Genomic DNA, 8,953 nt, shown 5'->3' with positions numbered 1-8,953 from the left:
ACCAAGAAACAATGGAAGAAACAATAAGAAAGGAAGGTACTTCCCCAGGTATTAAAAATGAAAAGAGAAATTAAAACCAGAACTATGAATGGTATGCCAGCAATCAGCTGTCCAAAGAGGAGTTTTAATAACCTTGTGACCTAGACTCGATGGTTTACAAAGCTGGATTTCATATCTCTGCATGAATCCAGAAGCTTCATAGGACTGCTCAGTGCTAGAAATAAACAGAAATTAGCAAAACCACCTATTACCCCGAGGAAGAGCAAGGATGTGTATGTTTAGCCCCATCTCTGGGTTAAAAAATATATATACTCCATAGAAAATGAAAAACCCAAACATGTAGGACATGCCAGATACAGGAAATGGGGGAGAGAATCTTAATTTATTCTTCCTGTATGGTAACATGTCTAGAATATAACAAATGTCATAGTAGTTAGTTGCATTCTGAAGCCAAACTTGGGTTTGAATTCTAGCTCTACCACGTGTCAGCTATGTGACTTTTCACAAGGTATTTAACCTTCCCTCCCCCCTTAAAATGGAGATAATAACAGGGTATGTATGTATGCATGTATGTATGTATGTGTGTGTGTGTGTATAGTTACTGTAGAGATTAAATTCATTAGTACAAGTAAAGTTCATAAAACAATGCTTGGAAAATCATAAAAACTCAAAAAATGTTACTTGTTTCTGATAATGCTCCTCCTCCTATACTTCCTCCTCCTCCTCCTCCTCTTACTATTACTATAAATCTGGAGCCCCACAGAGAAGATGCAAACAATTCTATAGAGATATGTCCAGGATTCAGGGCACAAACCAGTATCGTTAAAGAAAGATACCTCCTAGCAGCCAAGCCCATAATCAAAAGTCCACCATGAAAGAGAATCAGCAGGCCAGAAAAAAAGGGGGGAGGGGGTTACTATTAACAACCGTAATAACTGAAGATAATAAAAATTATGACAGAGTCTATAAAATATATATTTAAAGTATTAAAAAAGAAATGTGAGATAGTTAAAATAGGAAGCAATGACAAGGAAGACTAATAGGAAAACAGCCCATTAGAACTTATAGATATTTAAAAGGATTAATAAAAGTTAAGATTAAAAACATAATGGATAAGTTTTATATCAGATCAGGCATGGCTGAGGAGACAATTCATAAACCAGAAATATATCTGAAGAAATTTTATAAAGTTTAGTGCAAAGACAGAACAAGATAGAAAAATACTGAAAACAAATTAAAAGACATGAAAGACATGTCTAATAGGCATTTTATAATAAGGAAAAGAAAGAGAATAAATAGGAGAGAAGATGGATGAACATTTTCCAGAATTGATGATATGAGCCCTCAGATTAAAAAAAAACCATAATGTGTCCTGTGAAGAGTTAAAAACAAAAGTCCAACAACTATTTTGCAGTGAGCTTTCAAAACATGAAAGAAAATGGAGAGAAAGAAATACTCAAAAACAATAAAGTAGAAAAGACAAGTTATCAGTTAAAGATCAACAGTTAGCCAAAGGATGCCATAAAACAATGGAATAATGTTGTCAAAGTGCTGAGAGAAAATGAATGGTCAACCTCAAATTCTATACTCAACTAAATGTGCATGGAATAAAGATCTCAGTGAGAATTGGCTGAACTAAAAGATGTACTTCCATTAAAAATAAGATTATTTGGGGGCGCCTGGGTAGCTCAGTTGTTTAAGTGTCCAACTCTTGATGTCATCTCAGGTCATGATATCATGATCTTGAGATCCAGCCCTACATTGGTGTCAGCACAGAGTCTGTTTGGCATTCTCTCTCCATCTCTCCCTCTCTCTCTGCCCCTGTCCCACTCACTCTCCTTCTCTCTCTTAAAAATAAACAAAATAAACATTAAAAAAATAAGAGAATTTTAAGAAAACAGCAAGAGTTGAGTCTCAGAAGTGTTTATAAATAAGTTGCCAGTACTAATTATCTACTGACTGCACACAATATTTTGTGGAAGAAGAGGCAGAACCTCCCACCAAATATACATTTCTTCAGTCTCTGTTAATGGAATCTTAGAGGTGTCTATAATGTTGCAGAGCTTTAATTGCTAGTTAAGAACAGAGACAGATTGGCACAGGAGCAGAGAATGCTGGTGACTTTCACATGGGTACTATGCCATTGGTTTTCTCAGAGTTTGCTGTGGGAGCCTAAAGTTATCGGGAGAAGTTACTGTCCTTCTCAACTCTTGGTCACGAGAAATCCTCCCATTTCATTTAAGAAGCAGTCCTTATGGGCCGTGATCTTACAGATAATGCAGGCAAGGGGCAGGCATTTGACAGTGTGTTCATAAGCAGGGGAGGGGGATGACGATGGCATCACATGGACAGGTGCGAATACTGGCCTTATGTAGGAATGTTGTTCATTCACAGTAATGAGAAGAAAGTTAGAGTATATGGGGTACATTGAAACCTGGTTGGTTGCTGAAATTGCGAAAGCTCGTGAAAACACTCTTCTAATAGCTTACACGTCAATAGTCAAGTGGGAAGCAAGGTCTTCTGCTGAAAGTAAGAGCAGGGAGAGAGAGAGATGTCAGAGTCTGAGAAGCAAGAAGACATGACAAGTAGGTTAATTAGTCCTCCAACCCAGTTCAAGAGTGAACAGATTAGGGGGATGAAGTGCAGTTGCCAGGTAGAACTAAGGCTCCGCTCGAAGACAGGTTGTAGCCATTCATTTAAAGTGAGACTAGTTATTTTGTTCCTGGGTACTCTCCACCAATGTTCGTCTCCCTAATACAGGTTTAAAACCAAGATTGGGGTTTTTCCAGGCAATTATGATAAAGGGTGAGAGGATCAGGCCTTGATGGTGTATATATGGGAGTGGCTATTGGCCAAGGTAAGCCTTTCTCTTGAAAGGCTCTAGCTTCCTAAGAGGAGATGGTAGATGCCTCTTCTTTCTTGCCAACTTTATTTTGTCCATTAGCTCCCAGATTATACTTTCAAATCCATGGCAGAGAGCTGAATCAGTGTGTCCTGAAAGGTTGTGAACTTGGGGAAGCTTGGCTGTCTAAGATGATAACAAAGCTTTATTGAGGTAAACACACACACAAAAACAAAACAAAACAAAAACATATGTAGTTCATGATTCATTTTCTAAGTAAAGAAAACTTTCAAGTAAATTTGAACTACAAGTTCTCTGGAATTTTAGCTACAGCAGTACTTTTAGGTTTCTTTTTTTTTTTTTTTTAAGTTTATTTATTGATTTCTGAGACAGAGAGAGAGAGAGAGAGAGGGAGAGAGAGAGAGAACTAGAGGAAAGGCAGAGAGAGGGGGAGACAGAGAATCCCAAGCAGGCTCTGCCCTATCAGCACAGAGCCCAATGCGGAGCTCAAACTCATGAAGCATGAGATCATGACCTGAGCTGAGATCAAGAGTCAGACACTTAAGCGAGTGAGCCACCCAGGCACCCCAGTAATTTTAGCTTTCCATTTCTTCTCCCTTTGCATGTTTTCTTCTTATTAGTTTCTCTATGTTGATCATTTGCTTTGTGAAGAAATAACCATTGTGTACACAAAAGTACCCATTGTGTACGTGTACCCAATACACATACAAATACCCATTTTGTGGGCAGAGTGGCTAGAATCCACTATTGGGATGAGACCAGCATTACTCTAGAACAAAATCTCAGCACCAAGAGTTTGTGGACCTCTCCATAGAGAGGCGCCAGGCGCCAGCCATGTCTGTTCTTGCTCAGACCTCTGGGACGGAACTCAAATGGTCCCTGGCTGGATTTGGTATTGCTCTGGCTCATCTGTTGTAATCGCTAGTTTGGAATCCCATGATGTAGCTGCAGCTGCTAGAGGCACCCCCATCTCCCCAGGAGCTGCCAAAAAGAGATAAAGCTGTCCTTAGAAAAAGGAAAGTCAGAAGCTCAGCAAGCACTCCCAAATGTAACTAAAGCAAAATCCGAAATAGTATTTTAAGGTCTTCCTGTTTCTGAAGTTCGCTGTGTTTCTGTCTTTAGAAAACTTCGCTGATGATTCTAAGGTTCAGTCTGTTCTGAAGTCCAATTCTTCTCATCTGACTGATGATGTTTTCCACTAATGGCGCATATTGTAGGGGTCTAGATCGTGTAGCACAGTGGCGGGTTGTTGGTGGACCCTCGTGGCAACTGATTCGGTCAATGTTACCTTTTTTGTAACCTTTTGTGCGTGTGGTGCCCCTAACGTACTGTGTGATCGTCACATTGACAGTGTTAACCAGGCCATGGGGCCTGGTGAGACTTTTTTTTTTTTTTTTTCCCCTCTCTGCTCTTGAGATAAACCTGCAGAGTAGATGGTGCAGACATGGACCAGTGTCCCCACATGCAGAGGAGAAACATGGTTGAATTCTTATAATCCAAGCACTCATTTTCCATGCCCACCACCACTACCAACCTGCTCACACATGTTATCTTTTTCCATCTCAGAACACTTTTAGTACAATTTCATTATAGATTGAGGTTTACCGACTCGTTTACACTGAATGCATTTCATGTAAGGTCTACCCTAACGTCAAAAGGGAATGTACAATAATTAGATGAATAAACTGGCCCCAATTCCAGTTTCTAGGAAGTTTGCCTGTAGACCGAAATGCCGTTGATGGAATTTAGACACTAGTGACCTTTAATTCCAAAGGGCCTGGGTATCCTTGACCTTATTTTCTTGACCTTTTCCTTCCGTTACTACGTCTGTACCTCCCTTATGGGGTCTGCAGCATTGTCTGCTAAACACAAAAGCTAGACATGAACTTTTTTTTTTAGTTGCATTCTGTATTTACCGCAAAGGCTCATATGGTAGGTGGTTAAATATTTGCCGAAATGAAGTAAATGTTTAAATGTACATATTTCATTCCAAAATGTTTTATTTTGAGAAGAAACAAGAAAAAAGAAAATTAAACCGCTCAAGAGAATATTTATATAAAGAAATTATAGAGAACCCCACGTCGGGCTCTGTGCTACCAGATCGGGATTGTTCAGGATTCTCCCTCTCACTCGCTCTCTCTGCCCTTCCCCCGCTCGCTCTCTCTCTCTCTCTCTCTCCCAAAAATAAATAAATAAACTTTGAAAAAAAAATTATAGGAATAGCCTCTCAACAGAAACCCTACTGTTGGCCCATTCCAAAGTTCACAAGGGTCTTAGGTTATAACATAATGGGTAAAGTCGCCCCCTCAATCTCCGATAGCCTCTGGCAATTTTGTCAAATATTCAGTATCACATTAACCCTTGGGTAAGATTTCAAAGTTATGGACTCCTTTATGTCAGCTTCCGCTATAAAATAATGACCTTGGCATCTTTTGTTTCTTCGTCAATAAATCTGTGGTTGATTTATGGCCACAGAACTCATAGATTTTGGGGGTTGGTATAGCATCTTGTGTTTACTGGCAGCTGCCTTGTTGATTTCTTTAATAACATCATGCATTTAACAGTCGGTTAAGTGAGATTTCATATACTTAGGAGTACCACTGAACTCATCAGGAGTTATTCATGGCATTTCTTTAATCTTCCTGTTTTCGTTCCTTTGTTCATTCGGGGGCTTCTTTGTGGCTGTAGGTGTCTCGACTTTGTTTCTTCATGGTCAAGATTTGATCTCTTAATACAGCTCTAGGTATGTTACTTGAGGCAAATGGGGACGCCTATTTTTTTTTTTTTTTTTGAGATGTTCCACATCTTTATAATCTTCTTCAGGGGATTCACAGAGACCCTTCCGCGAACTGTCAGTTTGTTCTTGACATGGAGTTTCCAATTCCAAGTTATTTATTAGCCCATTTGTTACGATGATCTCCTCTCCTATTTCATTTAACATCGTCTTCAAGGTAGGTTCTTGGCCACAGTTTCCTAATGATGGAGGTTATTCTTAATCTTTTCATTAATATGACAGCACAATTATTCTAAATCTGCAAAGGCCAGCCTGTATGCCTCTTGCACCAGTCCAGGAGCAAAGTCCAAAGTTACTTTTTTTTTTTTCTAAGTTTATTTATTTTTAAGAGACAGGGAGAGACAGAGCGCGAGCAGGGGAGGGACACAGAGAGAGAGAGAGAGACTCTGAAGCCGGCTCCAGCTGTGAGCTGTCAGCACAGAGCCCGAACCGGGGCTCAAACCCGCAAACTGTGAGATCGTGACCTGAGCTGAAGTCAGATGCTTAACTGACTGAACCACCCAGGTGCCCCCATCTATGTATCTCTCCATTGATTTTTCAACTATAACTTTTTTGGTACATTCAAACATTAAAATAATACATAGATTGCAAACAAATGACATAGATATATAATAAACTGGGAAAGTCTGATGCTCATAGTATGTTATTAAATAAGACTAATACGAAACAGTAGGTATAATATTACCTGTGGTGTGAATATGCGTGAATGATACAAGAATGTATTAGCCTAGCCGGAAAAATCTTTTATATTCTAGACACGTAAACATAGTATGATTTTCTTTCAAATAACAGGTACTATGTGAAAATTACTTTAAATTATACTTAAACAAATTTTTTTAACATTTATTCATTTTTCAGAGTGAGAGAGACAGAACATGAGCGGGGAGGGGCAGAGAGAGAGGGAGACACAGAATCCGAAGCAGGCTCCAGGGTCCAGGCTCTGAACTGTCAGCACAGGGCTCGAGGTGGGGCTCGAACTCACGGACTGCAAGATCATGAACTGAGCTGAAGTCGGACGCTTAACCGACTGAGCCACCCAGGCACCCCTTAAATTATACTCTTAAAAATTAAATGGATTGAACTTGCCATTTTAACCATTTTGAAATATAAAATTCAGTGACATTAATTGCATTCATAATACTTTGCAACCATCATTACTATCTAATTCTGAAACTTTTTCATTACCCTAAACAGGAATTTATAACTATTACACAATATCCTTCATTCACCCACTCTCTCAGCTCCTGACAACCTCTAATCTACTTTTGGTTTCCATGAATTTTCCTACTGTAGATATTTCATATAAGTGTTCATACTCATACAATATTTGTATCTAGTTTATTTCAAGCAAATTTTATGTTATACATGTGTTTATATATATTTACTTTACAGCATTTTTTTAAAAGTTGAGAGGGGGAGAGAGAGTGTGCAGGAGGGGCAGAGAGAGAGAGAGAGAGAGAGAGAGAATCCCAAGTAGGCTCTGCATTGTCAGTGCAGAGTCCAATGCAGGGCTTGAACTCACAAAGTGTGAGATCATGATCTGAGCCAAAGTCAGGAGTCAAATGCTTAGCCGGCTGAGCCACCCAGGGGCCCCTATTTTACCATATTTTTAAAAGATCAAGTGAATGGAGACATGGAAAATTTCTGGGCAATAAATGCCCATTTGTGTTACTTGCAATCATTGGTATTTTTTAAATTATTATTATTTGAGAGAGAGTGCCCAAGTAGGGGAGGGGGAAGGGGGGGAGGGAGAGAGAGAGAATCTTAAGCAGACTCCACACTCAGCACAGAGCCCAACACAGGGCTTGATCCCACAACCCTGGGATCATGACCTGAGCCAAAATCAGGAGTCTGGCGCTCAACCGACTGAGCCACCCAGGTGCCCAGTAACCATTGGTATTTTTAACCTAATCCAGAGTAATCCTGCCAGATCTTCCAAGGCATTTTCAATGTGAGGAGAATCTGTGTTAAAAGACATGAATTCTGTGTATGGGTTAAACTCTATCGGTTTTATGGAATGTGCCAAGCATCGTACTTACCAGGTTCGTGCTGCTTCTTGGAAACTGCCTTCCTGAGGGATGAGGGCCCAGGCTGTTCTTATTGTAAAGTTGACCATAATTTGTATCATGGGTGCCAGACGATAGCACATTCAGCCTATGTGTTGTTGGTTATAAACATCTCAGCTCAAATAGAGACAAAGCCAATCACAAGCTTTGATTCTCCAGAAATGGAGCCGGGCAATACAGACGAAGTTAAACAGACGCACAGAGAAAGGCAATGAGGTAGGAAGGACAATGGAGGCCATGGGATAAGTTAAAGATAGAGGTAAGCCACAGCTTTAAGTACGCAGAAGTAGTTGAGAAAACTAACTGGGGGAAGAAGCCCATATTTCAGGAAAGGCAGAGCTGAGCAAGAAGCTGAGTATCATGGGTAGAGGAAAATCCACAGTCTCCACTCTTATATGTATTTTTCTGGCTTAGCTAATACAATACACGCTTCTAAAGAGTCCTGTGGTTGTCTTGAATCCACAGCAACCTTCAAGCTGTCTCTTTCAGAACTCTCTTTCTTCTTGGATAGGCCGGGACTACAACAAGCCCCTCATTACCTGGATTAAGGTACGTGATTCCATTTCTTACAAGCTGGAAAATCCAAGGAATACAGAAATCACTACCAGGAACGAGGCTTTATGCAACAGGAAATCACCAACAATGTGGACCTTTTGTGATTAGTTAAGACACTATGGCTGGAAAGCATTGAGAGGTCCTACCCGTTCCAAAACTATGTTTTCCTGGTAGTCACAGCATGTGGCCAGAGAAGTTGAAGCTACGAGCAATGACTGCAAAGCAAAACTTTAAGGAATGAAACATACTACACTTGAATGATTTTCACCTATAGAAGCAGGAAATTTACAAAGTTAAAGTCCAGAATGCCTGCCTATTCAAAGCAGCTAAAGAAGGTTTGTTAGAGGAAGTACTTTCATCTGATAGCTAGCAGCACCCACTGCCAAACAGGTGCATCAGAAGACATCACAGAACCTTGCTGTATCCTTTTTGGTCAAAGCAAATCACTGTTTGACCGGAGTAAGGACATGGGTAGAAAGTGGAAGGTGTTATTTTTTTACCAAGCTTCTCTTTTTGACCAATTGTGATAATCCATCCCAGATATGAAGCAAACCCGAAAGTACCACCTTTTTCTCTGGATGAGCCATTAGGACCTGGAAGAAAAGACTCATGCAGAAAAAAAAAAAAAGTCCCTGGAGGATCACAGATGACATAGGGATGTGAGACAGTCTCAGA

General features: G+C 40.0%; 1 pseudogene; it reads right to left on the bottom strand.

Moving 5' to 3' along the window:
* Positions 1-5,136: 5,136 nt before the first annotated feature.
* LOC124512830 (spindle and kinetochore-associated protein 1-like) lies at positions 5,137-7,773 on the bottom strand (annotated as a pseudogene).
* Positions 7,774-8,953: the final 1,180 nt, after the last annotated feature.

The sequence above is a fragment of the Lynx rufus genome, unplaced genomic scaffold (assembly GCF_022079265.1).
Source record: "Lynx rufus isolate CCGP_SWC_20201006 ecotype Redwood Valley unplaced genomic scaffold, mLynRuf1.p SCAF_18, whole genome shotgun sequence".
In the NCBI taxonomy this organism is placed as follows: Eukaryota; Metazoa; Chordata; class Mammalia; order Carnivora; family Felidae; genus Lynx; species Lynx rufus.
Note: the sequence above shows the minus strand (reverse complement) of the source record. Positions and strands in the feature narration are given on the sequence as shown.